Source organism: Microchirus variegatus (genome assembly GCF_963457635.1).
Source record: "Microchirus variegatus genome assembly, chromosome: 13".
Classification (NCBI taxonomy): Eukaryota; Metazoa; Chordata; class Actinopteri; order Pleuronectiformes; family Soleidae; genus Microchirus; species Microchirus variegatus.
Genome location: NC_139814.1, coordinates 27,289,975 through 27,307,925, shown reverse-complemented (window position 1 = coordinate 27,307,925; position 17,951 = coordinate 27,289,975). Strand labels below are relative to the sequence as shown.

Genomic DNA, 17,951 nt, shown 5'->3' with positions numbered 1-17,951 from the left:
ATCTATCTATCTATCTATCTATCTATCTATCTATCTATCTATCTATCTATCTATCTATCTATCTATCTATCTATCTAAGCTAGTTAGCATCTATCTATCTATCTATCTATCTATCTATCTATCTATCTATCTATCTATCTATCTATCTATCTATCTATCTATCTATCTATCTATCTAAGCTAGTTAGCATCTATCTATTTATGCTAGTTAGCATCTATCTAACTATCTATCTATGCTAGTTAGCATCTATCTATCTATCTATCTATCTATCTATCTATCTATCTATCTATCTATCTATCTATCTATCTATCTATCTATCTATCTATCTATCTATCTATCTACACTAGTTAGCATCTATCTATGCTAGTTAGCACCTATCAATCTATCTTTGCTAGTTAGTTAGCATCTATCTATGCTAGTTAGCATCTATTTATCTATCTAAGCTATTTAGCATATATCTAAGCTATCTATCTATCTATCTATCTATCTATCTATCTATCTATCTATCTATCTATCTATCTATCTATCTATCTATCTATCTATCTATCTATCTATCTATCTATCTTTGCTAGTTAGCATCTATCTATACTAGTTAGTGTCTGTTTATCTATCTAAGCTAGTTAGCATCTATCTATCTAAGCTAGTTAGCATCTATCTATCTTCTTTTTAAGTGAGTGTTAGCATGTAAAGATTGAACCTAAAGGGACCCAATGATTGAGCCCTGGGGGACTCCACAAATGATCATCTATCTATCTATCTATCTATCTATCTATCTATCTATCTATCTATCTATCTATCTATCTATCTATCTATCTATCTATCTATCTATCTATCTATCTATCTATCTATCTATCTATCTATCTTTGCAGGTTTTTAAAGGAACTTCCTGTCTTTTATGGAGTAAACTATGAGTCACAGTCACAAACATAGTGATGTCGAGGGATCACATGACCTATTTAACAGGGTGTTCCTGAGTCAGACCAACGTCTTCTTCTTCTTCTTCTGCTGCTGAAGTCGTCAAACTGTCCATAACTTTCACACTTTGATCTAAATTCACAGAAGCAGAACTTTTACTCGGCCGTGACAAAGTAGAAAAAGTACTTATTGTACAATACATCAAATATTTGATGAGCAAACTTTTATATCCAAAGTCCAACACTGACTCCATCCACTGGAGAATCAAAGGACTTCGGGTTAGCGCTCATTCTCTTTATTACTTTCCTGATAACTTCCCTCAGGCTTGGCATCGTACACTTAAAGAACAGGTTTGTGCTGACGGCGACTGTAAATATCACAGAATCAATGCTCACGTCCTGCAGAGAGGCAGCAGAGTCTGTTTTAAAAGACAAAGCAATAATCAATCATTATTCAAAGGGTAGAGTTAAAGGGGGAGACGGGGGGATACTGTACTGGGCCCCTGAGGGGGGGGGGGGGGTCTGGAAATGGCAAATCATAATCGATGTGATCATTGATCCGATGCTAAAGAGAGAGAGAGAGAGAGAGAGAGACGCTGCATCGACGATTTATCTTGGTTTAGCGTGGTTAACAGTGAGAAGATACACAAAATACACAAAAACGACATTTCTGATAGATGTTCATCTACGTCGCACAACAGTTACGAGGCCATTTCAGTCTCATTTATCACCACAAATACGTAAATATGAAGCTACCAGCGACTTTAAAAGTGGGGTTATCTATCTATCTTTCTATCTATCTATCTATCTATCTATCTATCTATCTATCTATCTATCTATCTATCTATCTATCTATCTATCTATCTATGTAGTTAGCATCTATCTATCTAAGCTAGTTAGCATCTATCTATCTAAGCTACTTAGCATCTATCTATCTATCTAAGCTAGTTCGCATCTATCTACCTAAGCTAGTTAGCATCTATCTATCTATCTATCTATCTATCTATCTATCTATCTATCTATCTATCTATCTATCTATCTATCTATCTATCTATCTATCTATCTAAGCTATCTAAGCTATTTAGCATCTATCTATCTAGCTAAGCTATTTAGCATATATCTATCCATCTATCTAAGCTATTTAGCATCTATCTATCTAGCTAAGCTATTTAGCATATATCTATCTATCTAAGCTATTTAGCATCTATCTATCTAAGCTATTTAGCATCTATCCATCTAAGCTAGTTAGCATCTATCTATCTATGAATTCTGGGATAGTTTCACTATTTGGAACTTTGAAGGCTCAGGAATGGAAGAACACTTTTGTCTTTGAAGGACATGATTTGTGTCTCTACGACAAAGGGAACTTGGCTTGTGACTGAAGGGTTGTTGGTTTGAGTCCCCACCAGATCAAGGGCTGGTCTAACCCTGAGCAAGTACCCAATCCCCACTGCTCCTTTAATTGGACACTGGCTCTGGGTTCTGCTGTCAGGAAGCTGCCAAATCAAAGATATGGATCATCCTCTATGGCGCCCCCTAGAGAGGGGAATTTGTTCTATCACACAATCAACTTTTGTATTTTCGGGGGGTGGAGCTTTGACAAAACAGGAAGTTTGTGTACAGGTCAGTTCAGTCCTGTTTGTTGTCGGATTCAAATATACAGTTTGCCAAAGCAACAATAGTGATGATTTACCGCTGCTGTCGCCACCTACTGGCCTGGAGTACTTGTTGTGTGGATGGAGAGTTGAACAGTTACGCTGACGATACCCTAGTGTATCAGTAAAACCCCCAAAAATGAATCAGACAACTGACAATTAGGCAACTAAGTCACTAATCCTCAACTTCTGATTGGTTGACTTTAAAGGAAAACTTGGACATTAGTGACTCAAATGTCTCATATCGATTCATGCATCATCAGCATCAGCATCAGCATCAGCATCAGCATCAGCATCGACTCACAGATTCTCCCTCAGGAGGAGAAAGAAAAAAACTACGACTTCATCCCCGAGGCTTCGCTCTAAAAGCTGCACCTTGTCGCCCCAAAACTCCCATGATGCCGAGCTGCAGGAGTAGCGAGCTGAACTGATCCACAGATTCTGGGATTATGTTTTTTTCTGCTTCCTCCTCTAACGTCTCTGTCTCATTTTGGTTTGTTTAAAAACATCAGTATTTATATTTGTATCTGTATTTAGATATTTATTTATTTAGATATTAAAATAATGTTCACTATGGTTCAGAGAAACATCCCATATCACATGTTCTGTTGATGACAGTGATGGGAAATACATTCAATGAATTAATTGGATGAATCCTAATATATAACCCTGGATAAACAGCTAAATATGCAGATTAGGTCTCCAGTAATGTAAGCATGTTTCTTTCTTATGTTTTCTTTCATCACAGGAGGTTAATTGTGTGACATTTTCCAAATAAAGGCAACAAAGTTACCAATATCTCTACAAATATATGCGTAAATGTAAACATTCATGTAAAAAGTGTCAAATTAATGCTGATAAAATGGACATTTTACAGTTCTCATCAGAAAATATGGAGATTTTTTGTGTTTGTTTTTCCATAAAAGGCTAATAATGCAGATTATAGAATATAGAATATAATCCTGTGGTGTGTTTTTTTTCCTCTACAGTGTGAAACAGACACATGACGACACGTACAGTAAAGCTCTTCCTCTTCCTCCTCCTCCTCCTCCTCAGTCTTATTCCTGAGGGGGGGGGGGGGGGGCCTCCTCTCGCCCCCGCGCTCTATTTTTAGCTTCCCTGTCAGGGAAATCCAATACACCAGCAGAGCTATATTTAGCCTCCTGTGAACACATTGATCTGAAACATCGACGGTGTGAAGAAGACGCCGCCGTTAAAACACACCGGATTTTTTCTCCTGACAAAAGGAGAGTGAAACATTCTGCCTGATGCACTTCTATAAATCTATGAATGACCTTCGTCTCCGAGAGGCTCCGCCCACCGTCACATTTTTATAAAACCACGCGGAAACTTTCCCGACACGACCTTTTATCGTAATGTTCCATTAAAGATAACAAATTCTAAAAGCTGTAGTACATATGCCCAGCCTGTGTGTGGCGCTGTCACCGAAATACAACAGAGAAGAAGAGGTGGCGAACGCGAGAAGACGACAATTTTATTTATTATATTATTTATTTTTTCACGTTTTTTTAAGCCCATGTTTGAGTAAATATGAAGAAGAAGAGTCTCTGTTCATATCTGCATCATCATGCTCGTGTTTGTGTCTGTGATTTTACAGCTTCTTAAATCACAAATATTTTAGATTTTCTTATATATAAAATATTTTCTCATATTTCTTTGATATTTTTTAACATTATATGTTTCTTTGTTCCAAATAAGAAAGAAAAATCGTTCAAAGTGAATCATTTCCAGCATTTTTTTCAACATTTTATGACTTAATTATTACTCATGAAAATAAGACTTCACACACAGTGAAGAAAATCAATGAAAAAGTCTTTTTAAGCATGTCTTACCTTGCATGGCCATCAGGGGGCGACTTCACTGGTTTGTATACAAGTCTGTAAGGAAATGAGCCATAAATTCAAACTTGAGTCAGATTATTTTCACACAGTAAATATTAACCTCTGTTTTGACTAACATTACACACACACCTGGTCATTTACAGTGTGTGTGTGTGTGTGTGTGTGTGTGTGAATTCATGATTTTTCAAGCATGAATTCATGATCATTCTCGTCTCTGATGTTAAAGTGTGTCGTAAATTTCAAGTCATTCTGAGATACTTTTTGTTCTTGAGAAGAAACTCAGCTCACTGTCAAAGTGCATCAGGGCAAATGGATCATTTCATGATTTTCAAAAAACTAAAATTATTCCTTAAGAGCTTCAGCTTGACCTCAGTGACACAAAGTGACCACACGAGGCAGCAGAGGACCAGCAGCTCCTGTGTCCCTGTGAGCTAAAATCACTGATTTTCTCTATGAGGTTTGATCTACAGGAAAAATAATTTCATGCTATAAACTTAAATTCCTCAACAGATGTTTTATTTACATGAGTGAGATAAACACAGAGAGACGCCGGCGGCCATATTGAGTCGACAGACGCTGCCAAAGCCTGAAGGGACATGGAGATCTGACCTTTGACCTTTGACCTCTCCTAAATCTGCACTTTCACACTCTAATGTTCCTTAAAAACCAGGACAAATGTCAGAAATATTGACTTAAAATGTAAGAATGTCTAATATTTGCACACACAACGATCTGTGATGGTGAATTTAACACAAAATTGAGATTATTTTACTGCTGCAAAACTTACCATGGCTTATTTTCCTTAAATATAATTATGTTGCAGTGTGTGTGTGTGTGTGGGTGTGTGTGTGTGTGTGTGTGTGTGTCTGACCCATTTAGTGACTGCAGCTCAGTTTGACTCAAACTCTGAGGGACTGAAGGTTTTTTAGCCTCAGGCTGCGACACATCTGTGACTCACTGCTGGACTCTGAGTGTGTGTGTGTGTGTGTGTGTGTGTGTGTGTGTGTGTGTGTGTGTGTGTGTGTGTGTGTGTGTGTGTGTGTGCGTGTGTGTGTGTGTGTGTGTGTTCTTGTACTTGCGGCATACTGAGGACCAGTGAGGGTTTTTAACCAACAAAGTGAGGTCATTTTTACGCAGTGAGGACATTTTGGCCGGTCCTCACTGAAGCACCATAGCAGTTCAATCATCCTGCCAAAACAGCCCTGTTCAACATGCTATTTCCCAAAATTTTTTTGTCAAATTTTGGACCAAAATATTTTTTGTCAAATTTTGGACCAAAAATTTTTTGTCAAATTTTGGACCAAAATATTTTTTGTCAAATTTTGGACCAAAATATTTTTTGTCAAATTTTGGACCAATTTTTTTTTGTCAGATTTTGGACCAATTTTTTTTTGTCAAATTTTGGACCAAATGTTATTTTGTCAAATTTTGGACCAAAATGTTTTTTGTCAAATTTTGGACAAATTATTTTTTTTCCATCAAATTTTGGACCTATTTTTTTTTTGTCAAATTTGGACCAATTTTTTTTTTGTTAAATTTGGGACCAACATTTTTTTTGACAAATTTCGGACCAACATTTTTTTTGTCAAAGATTTGTTGAAATGTTGGTCGACAGTATAATATTATGTTTTTGTCAAATTTTGGACCAAAAACTTTCGGTCAAATTTTGGACCAAAATATTTTGGTAAATTTTTTTTATTTTTTTTTGGTCGACATGTTTTTGTAAAATTTTGGACCAAAAAAAAAAAAAAAAAAAGTTTTCCAGCCCTTTTTGCTCTTGGGCTCTACCTGCAGACATGTTATGGTACTGCAACCAGTAGTTCTTTATAGATGCCATTCATGAAGTAGATATTTGTAATTGTGTTGATTTATAAAGTGGAAATGCTGGTCCTCACTTTGTCAGCAACCCAGTCCTCAGTATGCAGCAAGTACAAGAATGTGTGTGTGTGTGTGTGTGTGTGTGTGCGTGTGTGTGTGTACACAGAGCTTTTCTAGTCATGATGAGCTGCTTTAATCCACAGTTTTTCACCCATTCATTCACACATCTTTCTTAACCCATTAACGCGTCACAACAAGGACACAGAAAATTATAATAAAAAAAGTAACTTCAACGTCTATCAAAGACATTTTCTGGTTAAAAAAAAAAATATTTTTTTAAATAAATAAAGTTAAATACCTTTAAGGTACTTTATACAACACTGTGTGTGTGAGTTCCAATGGTACATATTATTATTATTAGTAATAATAATAATAATGATAATATAATATATAACAATATATATATATACACTTTATATTATTATATATATATTTATATTTAAATATACAAATATCAATAAATAAAAAATAAATGTGCAGTTGCACCATCTCACCACTAGATGGCAGCCACGTAATTTCCTATTGACGTGCACATCATGTCCACAGTCGCAGTCTTCAGTGAATGAATAATGAGCTGCAGACAAATGTAAATATTCCATTAATACATTAAAGGGCCAGTATGTGACATTTGTGACGATCTTTATTGGCTGAAACTTTTTTTTTTTAAAGTATGTTTGTAAGTTTGTTGACTCCGCCTCCGATCACCATGTTTTAATGACAGCTGTGATGTAGGCGGAGTCTCCCTTTATGACTGACAGTTATTAAAAAGTCAAAAACAAGACGATGATAATAAAAATAATAATAATAATGTTGTTGTTGTTGTTGTAGTCGGCGTCTGATGAAGAAATCACAAAGATTCGCTGCCATTTTTAACGGCGGACGAGGCGAGTCGCATCGATTCGCCGCCGCTTTCACTTCCTGCCACAAAGTGCTCCCTTTGTGTGAAGAGATGCAAACAAAAAAATCTATTTTCTTTCTCAAGAAATACAAGAAAAGCCAAAAATCCTCTGTGTGTGTGTGTGTGTGTGTGTGTGTGTGTGTGTGTGTGTGTGTGTGTGTGTGTGTGTGTGTGTGTGTCTGTGTGTGTGTGTGTGTGTGCGTGTCTGTCCACTCGTTTCATTGGATTTCATTTATTTTCAAGGACAAAAGACGTCTGACAAAGTTTCTTTCTGTGCCGTTATTATCGCTCGTCTTCCTCCTTGAAAGAAAGTCTCTGAGACAGAAAATACGTCAGTTTAAAAACTAAATTTAGCCTCTGAACAAAAGACTCACCTCTGTTTAAGTCTGCGACGTCTTTAAGAACATGTTCACGTCTTTATCTTCACTGTTAGACAGACTTTAACAACAGGAAACTGAAGTTTCTAAACCACTCACTCTCCCACACCAAAGCCCATAGAGAAAATCAGTGATTTTAACATCACAGGGACACAGGAGCTGCTGTGTCACCTCTGGTGTTAGCTGCTAACATTAGCATCCATGCCCAACAACATATACTATCATTCGGCATCATTTATTAATGTCATATTAGCATGTTAGCATGTAACTCACCTGTTTTGCAACCTGAGACACTCAGTCAAAACAAAATGGCTGCCAGCAGAGACACAAGGAACCAAAACAACACATTTTAGCCACTTAACAAAAGACTTCGCTCATAAAATCCACATCAGTTTAAGTCTACGACGTCTTAAGAACATGTTCACGTCATGATCTTCACTGTTAGACAGACTTTAACAACAGGAAACTGACGTTTGTAAACCACTCACTCTCCCACACCAAAGCCCATAGAGAAAACCAGTGATTTTAACATCACAGGGACACAGAACCTGCTAAGTCACCTCTGGTGTTAGCTGCTAACGTTAGCATCCATGCCCAACAACATATACTATCATTCGGCATCATTTATTAATGTCATATTAGCATGTTAGCATGTAACTCACCTGTTTTGCAACCTGAGACACTCAGTCAAAACAAAATGGCTGCCAGCAGAGACACAAGGAACCAAAACAACACATTTTAGCCACTTAACCAATGACTTAGCTCATAAAATCCACGTCTGTTTAAGTCTACGACGTCTTTAAGAACATGTTCACGTCATTATCTTCACTGTTAGACAGACTTTAACAAGAGGAAACTGACGTTTGTAAACCACTCACTCTCCCACACCAAAGCCCATAGAGAAAACCAGTGATTTTAACATCACAGGGACACAGAACCTGCTAAGTCACCTCTGGTGTTAGCTGCTAACGTTAGCATCCATGCCCAACAACATATACTATCATTCGGCATTATTTATTAATGTCATATTAGCATGTTAGCATGTAAGTCACGTAGTTTGCAGCCTGAGACACCTCACAGCACGCTCAGTGAAAACAAAATGGCTGCCAGAAGAGACACAAAAACAACAGATTTTAGCCACTTAACAAAACACTTAGCTAACAAAATCAACGTCAGTTTAAGTCTACGACATCTTTAGAACGCGTTCGCGTCTTTATCTTCACTGTTAGACAGACTTTAACAACAGGAAACTGACGTTTGTAAACCACTCAGAAAACCAGTGATTTTAGCTCACAGGGACACAGGAGCTGCTGGTCCTCTGCTGCCTCCTGTGGTCACTTTGTGTCACTGAGGTTAATCTGAATGAAGATTTTTAAAAGCCGAATTCACTAAAATCAGTCATTGTAAGTTAGTGATGGAGGCAGCAGTGGATCAACAACTCCTGTGAACTCCTGTGTGCTGTGATGTTAAAATCACTGGTTTACTCTATGGACTTTGGTGTGGGAGAGTGAGTGGTTTACAAACTTCAGTTTCCTGTTCCCTTGACCTGGATTCAAGGTTGTTTCTCCTTATCTTTTCATGATAACTCACCAAATTCAGTCCACTTCACTGGATCCATGTTCCCTCCAGTCTGCTGAGTCCAGTCCAGTCCAGTTCAGTCCAGTCCAGTCCAGTCTAGTCCGGCGCTAACAAAGAGCAGTGACAGCTGTGCAGTAATCACACTGCTGCTCACAGTAATGTGATTTATGAGGTCAGGCTGCACACAGGAAGTCACTCAGGTAGACAGCACACACACACACACACACACACACGCACACACAGGAAGAGGAAAAAATAAACATGATATGTGGCACCCTCTAGTGGACAGAGCAGAGAAGTGTCCTCATACTGGTACTGCAGTAATACCTGATTATTTTTGAGGCACTCAACAACGATGGTAAAAAAAAATGGAGTAGAATTTGCACACAAATCAGAACTGGTGAAAACAACGATAAAAAATAACAAATACACAACTGCAGTGCAAAATGGCTCAGTAGCGCCCCCAAAGGTGAAACCCGGTAGGACAAAGCCAAAACTAAGTTGCACCAAATTTCACGAAACTTGGTGGAAACACGTCACAGCCCGAGACGAACAAAAAAGTCTATGGGGACCATGACCTCAATTCAACAGGAAGTCAGCCATTTTGAATTTGGCGTCCATCTTTTTCCGGAAAAATAAATAAATAACAAACTCGTCTGAGCGCGTTTATCTTACCAACACGAAAACAAGTATATTTGTATGAAACGCTTCGAGGATGAAAACTACAAGACAGGACTCGCTGATTCAAAAGGGCGTGGCCACGGCAACGTCGCAATTTTAGCGAAGATTCGCCACAAAACAGGAAGTTCACAGTATTTTCGCGACACGTCGTCCGATCTGCTCGAAACTTCATACGTGACGTAAGATACCGTCCCTGACCACGCCACAGTGACATAAGCTTGACCCGACGGGAAGTCGGCCATTTTGAATTTAGCCGCCGTTTTTGCCACAGCACAGGAAGTGTCCCTGTAACTTCGCCGTACATTGGCCGATCGGCTCAAAACTTCCTACGTGACGCGAGAGACGCGGCCGGAAATCATTCGCACGCGGAAAATAAGTCTAGAGGCACAGCGCCACCTGCTGGCAGCACAGCAGCCGTGACAGTCCTGATGTGTGTGTGTTCTTGTGTTACCTCTTTCTGTTATTTTACCTCACATTCTGACTGTAAATGACACCAGAGCAGAGACGTTAATGGTGTGGTGTCAGGAGGAGGAAGAGGAGGAGGAGGAGGAGGAGGAGGAGGAGGAGGAGGAGGAGGAGGAGATGACAGGGCCTGTGGTTGTGGTCACTGTGCGGCTCATAAATCAAACACTAAACAGAAAAGGTGAAAACGGTCAAATCAAGGCGTCAGAGTGTAAATGAGGGAGTTCTGTCCTGGAGCCTGGAGGCGGAGTTAATGTGGCGGACGGAACGAAAAGTGTGTGTGCGTGTGTGTGTGTGTGTGTGTGTGTGTGTGTGTGTGTGTGTGTGTGTCTTCATGTTATTGTCATTTTAATTCAAACCTGAAAAACACAACATTTGCCTCTGCAGAGATTTAACAGAATCTCATTTTATTTCTCCCCAAAGATGGAAATGGTTTGATTTACAGTAGGAGGCGGAATTATAGTCATAATAATAAATATTAAATACAAGATTAAATGTAATGTAGCATAAAATTAATGAAAAAATGCAATGTGATGCAAATATGTGATAAAAAAAAAAAAATTACCCTCATAATTAAGTTTCTTACACATTAAAATAAGATCTATTGGTCATTAAAGCTGCAATAGGCAACATTTATGTTGTTATTGATGAATATTTCCATAATATCCTCACATTAAAGTGTAAATCATGTGATCTGAGAAAGGACTGGAATTCCAGTTTTGGTGAAATCTGACCCCTGACGGGAGAATTTGACTAATCACAGAGCAGTTCAGTGAGGGTATAAAGAGCGCCCCCTAATGGCTGCTGTACTGAGCAGCTGTACATGTGTGCAGGAAAAAAAAGTGTGGGAACTAGAACTGAGCCTTGAGGAACGCCACATTTGATCATCGCAAAGGTTTAAGATGAAATTTGACCAAACAAAAGAGTTTTGGTCAGTTTTTAACCAATCAATTAAGCTCCATAACTGTGTAAAGACAGAGAGAGAGAGAGAGAGAGAGAGAGAGAGAGAGCGCCTCCTACTGGCTGTTCTGTTAAGTCCCTGCATGTTTGAGTGAGAAGCTTTCGGGAAACAATTAAACTGAAATGTTTTCGATAAACAATCGTCAACGATGACACAAAATTCTGTCAATGGGAATTATTTATTTTTTTATTTTTTTTTAATTGTAGCTCTGAATGAACCAAAATAAAATAAATAATATAAATCCAGATGTAAAGCTGCTGCTGATGCAGATCTGCATCCATCACTCGCTTTAGTTTCCATAGAGACGAGTGAAAGGAGGAGATTCTCTGCAGCTGAACATCATTCACTCTTTTCTTCTCTCATTCAATCCATTTTTCTTTTTTTATCTTCTTTTCTCTCCTCGACTCTTATTCAACCTCCTGTTTTCTTTTATATTTGAACGTCGTCGTTGTAAATGTGACAAAAACACAAACATCTGTGTTTGACTGAATAAAAATAAGAGAAACACTTTGTGTCTTTTGTCGTTAATAATTGAAATAATTCAACTTAAAAATGAATTAAAAAAGGATCAGCATTGAAACTCTAACACCTGCTGTTCAACTTCATATTTTGATTTATTTGAGTTTTGACACATTTCAGACTAAAATCGAAGTATTGATTATATATTAGTTGATTTTGTCGAGTCTAATTTTTAGAGCTGAAACTAACGATTATTTTCGTGATCGATTAATCTGACGATTTTTTCTCAATGAATCGTTTGGTCTGTAAAACGTCAGATAATGTTAAAAAACGTTGATCAGTGTTTGTCAAAGCTGGAAATGATGATGTTCTCGAACGTCTTTGTTTTGTTCACAAACCAAAATGATTTAGTTTGAATGATTTCTTTGTTTATGTGGAGCAAAGAAACAAAGAAAATATTCACATTTAAGAAGCTAAAACAATCAGAAATCTTGTTTTAATCATGAAAAAAAGCTTCAAACCGATTATCTATTATCAAAATAGTTGGCGATTAATTTAGTAATCGATTAATAATCGATTAATCGTTTCAGCTCCACTAATTTTACATAAAAGGGGGTTTTTATTTCGGATCTGTTTTACGAGAAAAAAAAATTTTCGGATCTGTTTTTACGAGATTTTTTTTTTTTCGGATCTGTTTTTACGAGATTGGTTTTTTTTGGATCTGTTTTTACGAGTTTTTTTTTTTTCGGATCTGTTTTTACGATATTTTTTTTTTCGGATCTATTTTTACGAAAAAAAAATTTCTGATCTGTTTTAACGAGACTTTTTTTTCGGATCTGTTTTTACGAGATTTTTTTTTTCGGATCTGTTTTTACGAGATTTTTTTTTTCGGATCTGTTCTTACAAGATTTTTTTTTCGGATCTGTTTATACGAGATTTTTTTTTTCGGATCTGTTTTTACAAGATTTTTTTTTCGGATCTGTTTATACAAGATTTTTTTTTTTTTTCTGATCTGTTTTTACGAGATTTTTTTTTTTCGGATCTGTTTTTACGAGTTTTTTTTTCGGATCTGTTTTTACGAGATTTTTTTTTTCGGATCTATTTTTACGGAAAAAAAAAATTTCTGATCTGTTTTAACGAGACTTTTTTTTCGGATCTGTTTTTACGAGATTTTTTTTTCGGATCTGTTTTTACTAGATTTTTTTTTTCCGATCTGTTTTTACAAGATTTTTTTTTCGGATCTGTTTATACAAGATATTTTTTTTTTTTTCTGATCTGTTTTTACGAGATTGTTTTTTTTCGGATCTGTTTTTACGAGTTTTTTTTTTTTTCGGATCTGTTTTTACGATATTTTTTTTTTCGGATCTATTTTTACGAAAAAAAAAATTCTGATCTGTTTTAACGAGACTTTTTTTTCGGATCTGTTTTTACGAGATTTTTTTTTCGGATCTGTTTTTACGAGATTTTTTTTTTCGGATCTGTTTTTACAAGATTTTTTTTTCGGATCTGTTTATACAAGATATTTTTTTTCCTGGTGTGTTTTACGAAATTATTTTTTCTTCTCTGTTTTCTGTGATATTTTTCGGGTCTTTTTTTTATATCAAATTCTTTTCGGGTCTGTTTTCACGCAAATTTTTTCTGCTCTGTTTTTACGAGATTTGAAAAAAACAAAACAAAATGTCTCATTATTCATCAAAAACATAGAAGTTGAAGTGTGGTGTCCCTCAAGGCTCAATTTTAGGACCCATACTTTTCTTTAACAGACTCTTTATTTTCGAACAGGAAGTTAAATTTTTTGACAAAAGTAGAATAAAAGAGAATTAACGGAGGGAAAAGATTGAAAGTAGCAACGTTTTACAAACCTTTAGGAAAGTTAATATATAAATATAAATAATTCTACTGTTATAATAAAAGTCAACTGCTGGGATTTAACTTCATTTTCTCCCGAGCTGTGAATATAACACGTTAAAATAAAAGTGAGAATAAACGTTTCATGTTTCACAGACAGTTACTTAAAACTATTTTCTGATTTATTTTTTAATTTGACCAAACCTTTGGCTTTAAATGACCAATTCAAACATTGGCCTTTTATTAAAAACCATAACTCGACAAAAACCACAGGAGCTCGAGTTTTATATCGTTATTAAATCCTGAAGCTGAAAATTAAACTGAGTTAGCGTAAATTATTAGATCGGAATAATTAACGCACGTCGTGTTTTAACGATCTCACACAGACTCTGAGCAGTTTCTCACCTCGTGGTCGTCGCCGTCTCGGCCTCTTGAGTTTCGCTGCGTCGGCAGAAACAAACGAGTAAATCTCACAGATGAACCTGGAGAAGAAGCCGAGAGGCAGGAAAGTCGTTAAAAGAGTGATTTTTCAGCTGATTCAACAGCGTTTGTCAGCAGCTGTTTGTGGAAAAGCAGCAACGTTTTAGTTCAGCTGTGAAACCAGTTTAACCAACGATTTAATGATTTAAATCCACTTGAATCTCATCATCAGCTGCAGCTGTGATTAAAAATCTGAACCTGAAAGACTTTGTGAATTTGTGTGAATTTGTGTTTTTTAATTTTGTTCTTTCGTTTATGATGAGAATGAGTTTAATTTCATTATTTTTCCATTTATTTGAACGTTTTCTTTACTTTTACGTCCTGACACATTTAAATTTGATTAAAATATTGTCACTCATTTACAAACTTGTTTACATTTTACATTCGTACATATTCAAATATTCCTTTTTTTTAATGACTTCATATATAACTAAGAAATAGTTTGAATGAACTTTCCCTGAAACATCAAACATTTATTCGTTATATTCGCAGCTCATTTTCCGCCGGAGAAAATTAACTTCACTTCCACCGTTTGACTTTTATTACGACGGGAGAATTATTCATGGGATTTTTATTGGAATTTAAATATTTTAACTTTCCTGAAGGTTCATAAAACATTGCTTCTTCCAATCTTTTTCCTCCGTTAATTCTCTTTTTCTTCAACACTTTAACATCTTGGTCTAAATAAAAAAATATGGGTCCTAAAATTGAGCCTTGAGGGACGCCACACTTCTACTTCTAAGTTTCGGATGAATATATAAGACTTAACTCGTCTCCTTTCAGATAAAAGACAATAAACAAACTATGGAAAACTTTTAACTTCACCTGCACAGAAGTTTGATCTAATAATGAACTTTAATAACTTCAGGATTTAATACTCGTTATAAAAGCAGCTCCTGTGGTTTTGTCGCAGCCGCTGTGACGAATATCACAAGTTATGGTTTCTCATAAAATGCTAATGTTTGAATTCATCACTTAACATCAGTCTGAATTCATTTCAGGTGGGAGGAGTTTGGTAGAAAAACAGCAGCAGAAAGAAGAATATTCACAATGATTCAGAGTCATTTGTGTCGCAGTCGTTGTTATGAAATTAAACTTTTAAATGTCGATTTTCTTTGGCAAACATTTTTGTCTCCTGTGACTAACTCTCGTTTTATTCAGGTTTTGTTAAACACATTAATTTCCTGCTCTAAATAAAGAGTCTGTTAAAAAAGTAAAAGGACCAAACGTTGAGCCTTGAGGGACGCCACACTTAACTTCTAAGTTTTAGATGAATCTATAAGACATAACTCGTCTCCTATCAGATACAAGACAATAAACAATCTATGGAAAACTTTTAATTTCACATGTACAGAAGTTTGATCTAATAATGAACTTTAATAACTTCAGGATTTAATACTGATATAAAAGCAGCTCCTGTGGTTTTGTCGCAGCCGCTGTGACGAATATCACAAGTTATGGTTTCTCATAAAATGCTGAATTCATCACTTAAAATCACTCTGAATTAATTTCAGGCTGTAATGAAGTGAAACTATTTTCTTCAAGTAACTTTTTGTCTCCTGTGACTAACTCTCGTTTTATTCAGGTTTTGTTAAACACATTCATTTCCTGCTCTAAATAAAGAGTCTGTTAAAAAGTAAAAGGACCAAACGTTGAGCCTTGAGGGACGCCACACTTCAAGGTTTTTCTAAAACAAAGAAAAAATGAATCAATTTAATAATATTTGACAATTTTTTTTTAGCAGAACTGTTTTTACAGTGAAGGCATTTGAGGATTTCATTAACATTTTGTGTCATCAAACACCCAAATTGAATAAAATAATAGTTTTATTTTCATCTAAAAAATTCTTTCTTTGGCCGTAAACTTCACTCTCAGGTTTCATCTGAATCTGTCGTTTTCTTGTTGAGTTTTTTGTCCCAAATGAACAAACCAGAGCAGAAATACTTAAGGAAACGTATGCATTATGTAAATCAACGTAACAAAAGCGTATAAAAACACATTCAGACTCCTGCTGTAAACTTTAGTTGGTGTTTTTTTTACGAGTCGCCCTGAGAATCACATCAATAATTAGTGTGAGCAGCAGAAAATACACTTAAAATAAAACACTTTGAAATAAAAATATGATAAACATGAGGGAAAAAAACATGTGGAGCATTTTTAAATGAATCAAAGCCTGAAGAGAAGATTTGCAGACGAGGGTCAGCGGCTAAATGATCCAACTTTAACTGTTTTATTAAAAACACAAAGTGAGAACGAGTTTCCCGACCGTTTTTATACTGAGTTTTGAATCTCATTAGCATAAAAGGCGCAGACTTAGCGCGCGGAGATAAAACTGTCACACGTCTTCATTACTTTTTCATATCAAAACACAAACAAACAAACAAACACTTTCTTATCTGCAGCGTCGTTTTTACACCAAAGAAGCAGCCGAGGAAACATCTGTGCGAACGCGTGATAAATGAGGTTTAATATCAACGTTAAAACTCCAGCGAAAAGTGATCGATGACGAGAAGAAACAACGGAGAAGCAGTAAATCAACTGATGTCACTAAAAAACACCAGATTAAGAATAAAATATATTGATTTTTCTTTTGTCCACAAATGCAAAAAAAAAACATAATTTATTCGTCAGCAAGTCATTATTTATTATAGATTTCACAGAGTGTTTTAATTGAATTTTGTCTTTTTTCCTTTTATATTATTGTCAAACTCATTCACTTCATGGTCTAAATATGTAAATAATTATAGGCCCTAAGATTGAGCCTTGAGGGACACCATACTTCAGCTTCTGTCGCTAACGTTTTTCTGCACCAGACACAAACAACTCTCAGCCATTTTTTGTAATTAAAACATTTGACTTTAAAATTAGCTTTTATTACGATTTAATGGAATAAAAAATGAAGGAATAATAATCCTCTTAATCCTGAAAGAGACGCTGCAGTAAAGTGACGCAGCAAATTCTTTATTCTATGCAAATGTGGAAACATGAATAAATGTGTTTTTATGCCACATGAATAAAGCATGTGTGTGTGTGTGTGTGTGTGTGTGTGTGTGTGTGTGTGTGTGTGTGTGTGCGTGTGCGTGTGTCTCCTGTTACCTGCGTTGCCCCTGGATACGGACAGCGATCTTTTTTCCCATCATGCAACTGCCTCGTATTCCAGGCACGCACAGCTGGAGTGTGTGTGTGTGTGTGTGTGTGTGTGTGTGTGTTGCAGAACAGAGAGAGATGAACACAAACGCACAAACGGCTACATGAAAACACACAGAGACAAAAACACGTTTGCTGAAAGACTACATGAATATGTGTATATATGTATATATGTATATATAAATGTGTGTATATGTATACACACATATATATATACATATATACATACACACACACATGCAAGAACTGATTTTAAATGAATATATATACATACACATACATATATATATGTGTGTATATGTATACACACATATACTGTATATACATACATATATACATACACACACACGCGCAAAAACTGGTTTTAATGCATATATATACACATAAACATATATATATATATATATAAACATACACACACGCAAAAACTGATTTTAAAGAAATAAATGATGTCTTATTTGCCTTAAATTGAAGAGAAAAAATTAAAATAAATATCAGGAATAGTGACAAACACAATTCAGCTGTGGCGTCTTTAAGCGGCTAAAGATAGTGTTGTTGTTGTTGTTTTCACTGGAAGTGTGGCATTAGCATAATTTTAGCATTAGCATTAAGGAGCAGCGCGACGTAAGCAGTTCCATGATTTATCAGGAGTCGCTCGAGTCTCATCGCAGTGATTCACGTCTCCGCCGTCTGTTAGCCTGTTAGCATGTTAGCATGTTAGCCTGTCTCTGACTGGTTTGGGTTGTCCACC

The 17,951-nt window shown here is 36.1% G+C and overlaps 1 protein-coding gene across 1 annotated transcript in view; it reads right to left on the bottom strand.

The window, feature by feature from the left end:
* The window catches only part of LOC310936051 (voltage-dependent calcium channel gamma-7 subunit-like), a gene marked incomplete at both ends in the record, with an annotated part of 37,105 nt that extends 19,941 nt beyond the window's left edge, over positions 1 to 17,164 (bottom strand). The window contains one exon of the mRNA XM_083900077.1: positions 17,150 to 17,164. The remainder of the gene's footprint in view (positions 1 to 17,149) is intronic.
* Between the last annotated feature and the right edge of the window lie 787 nt (positions 17,165 to 17,951).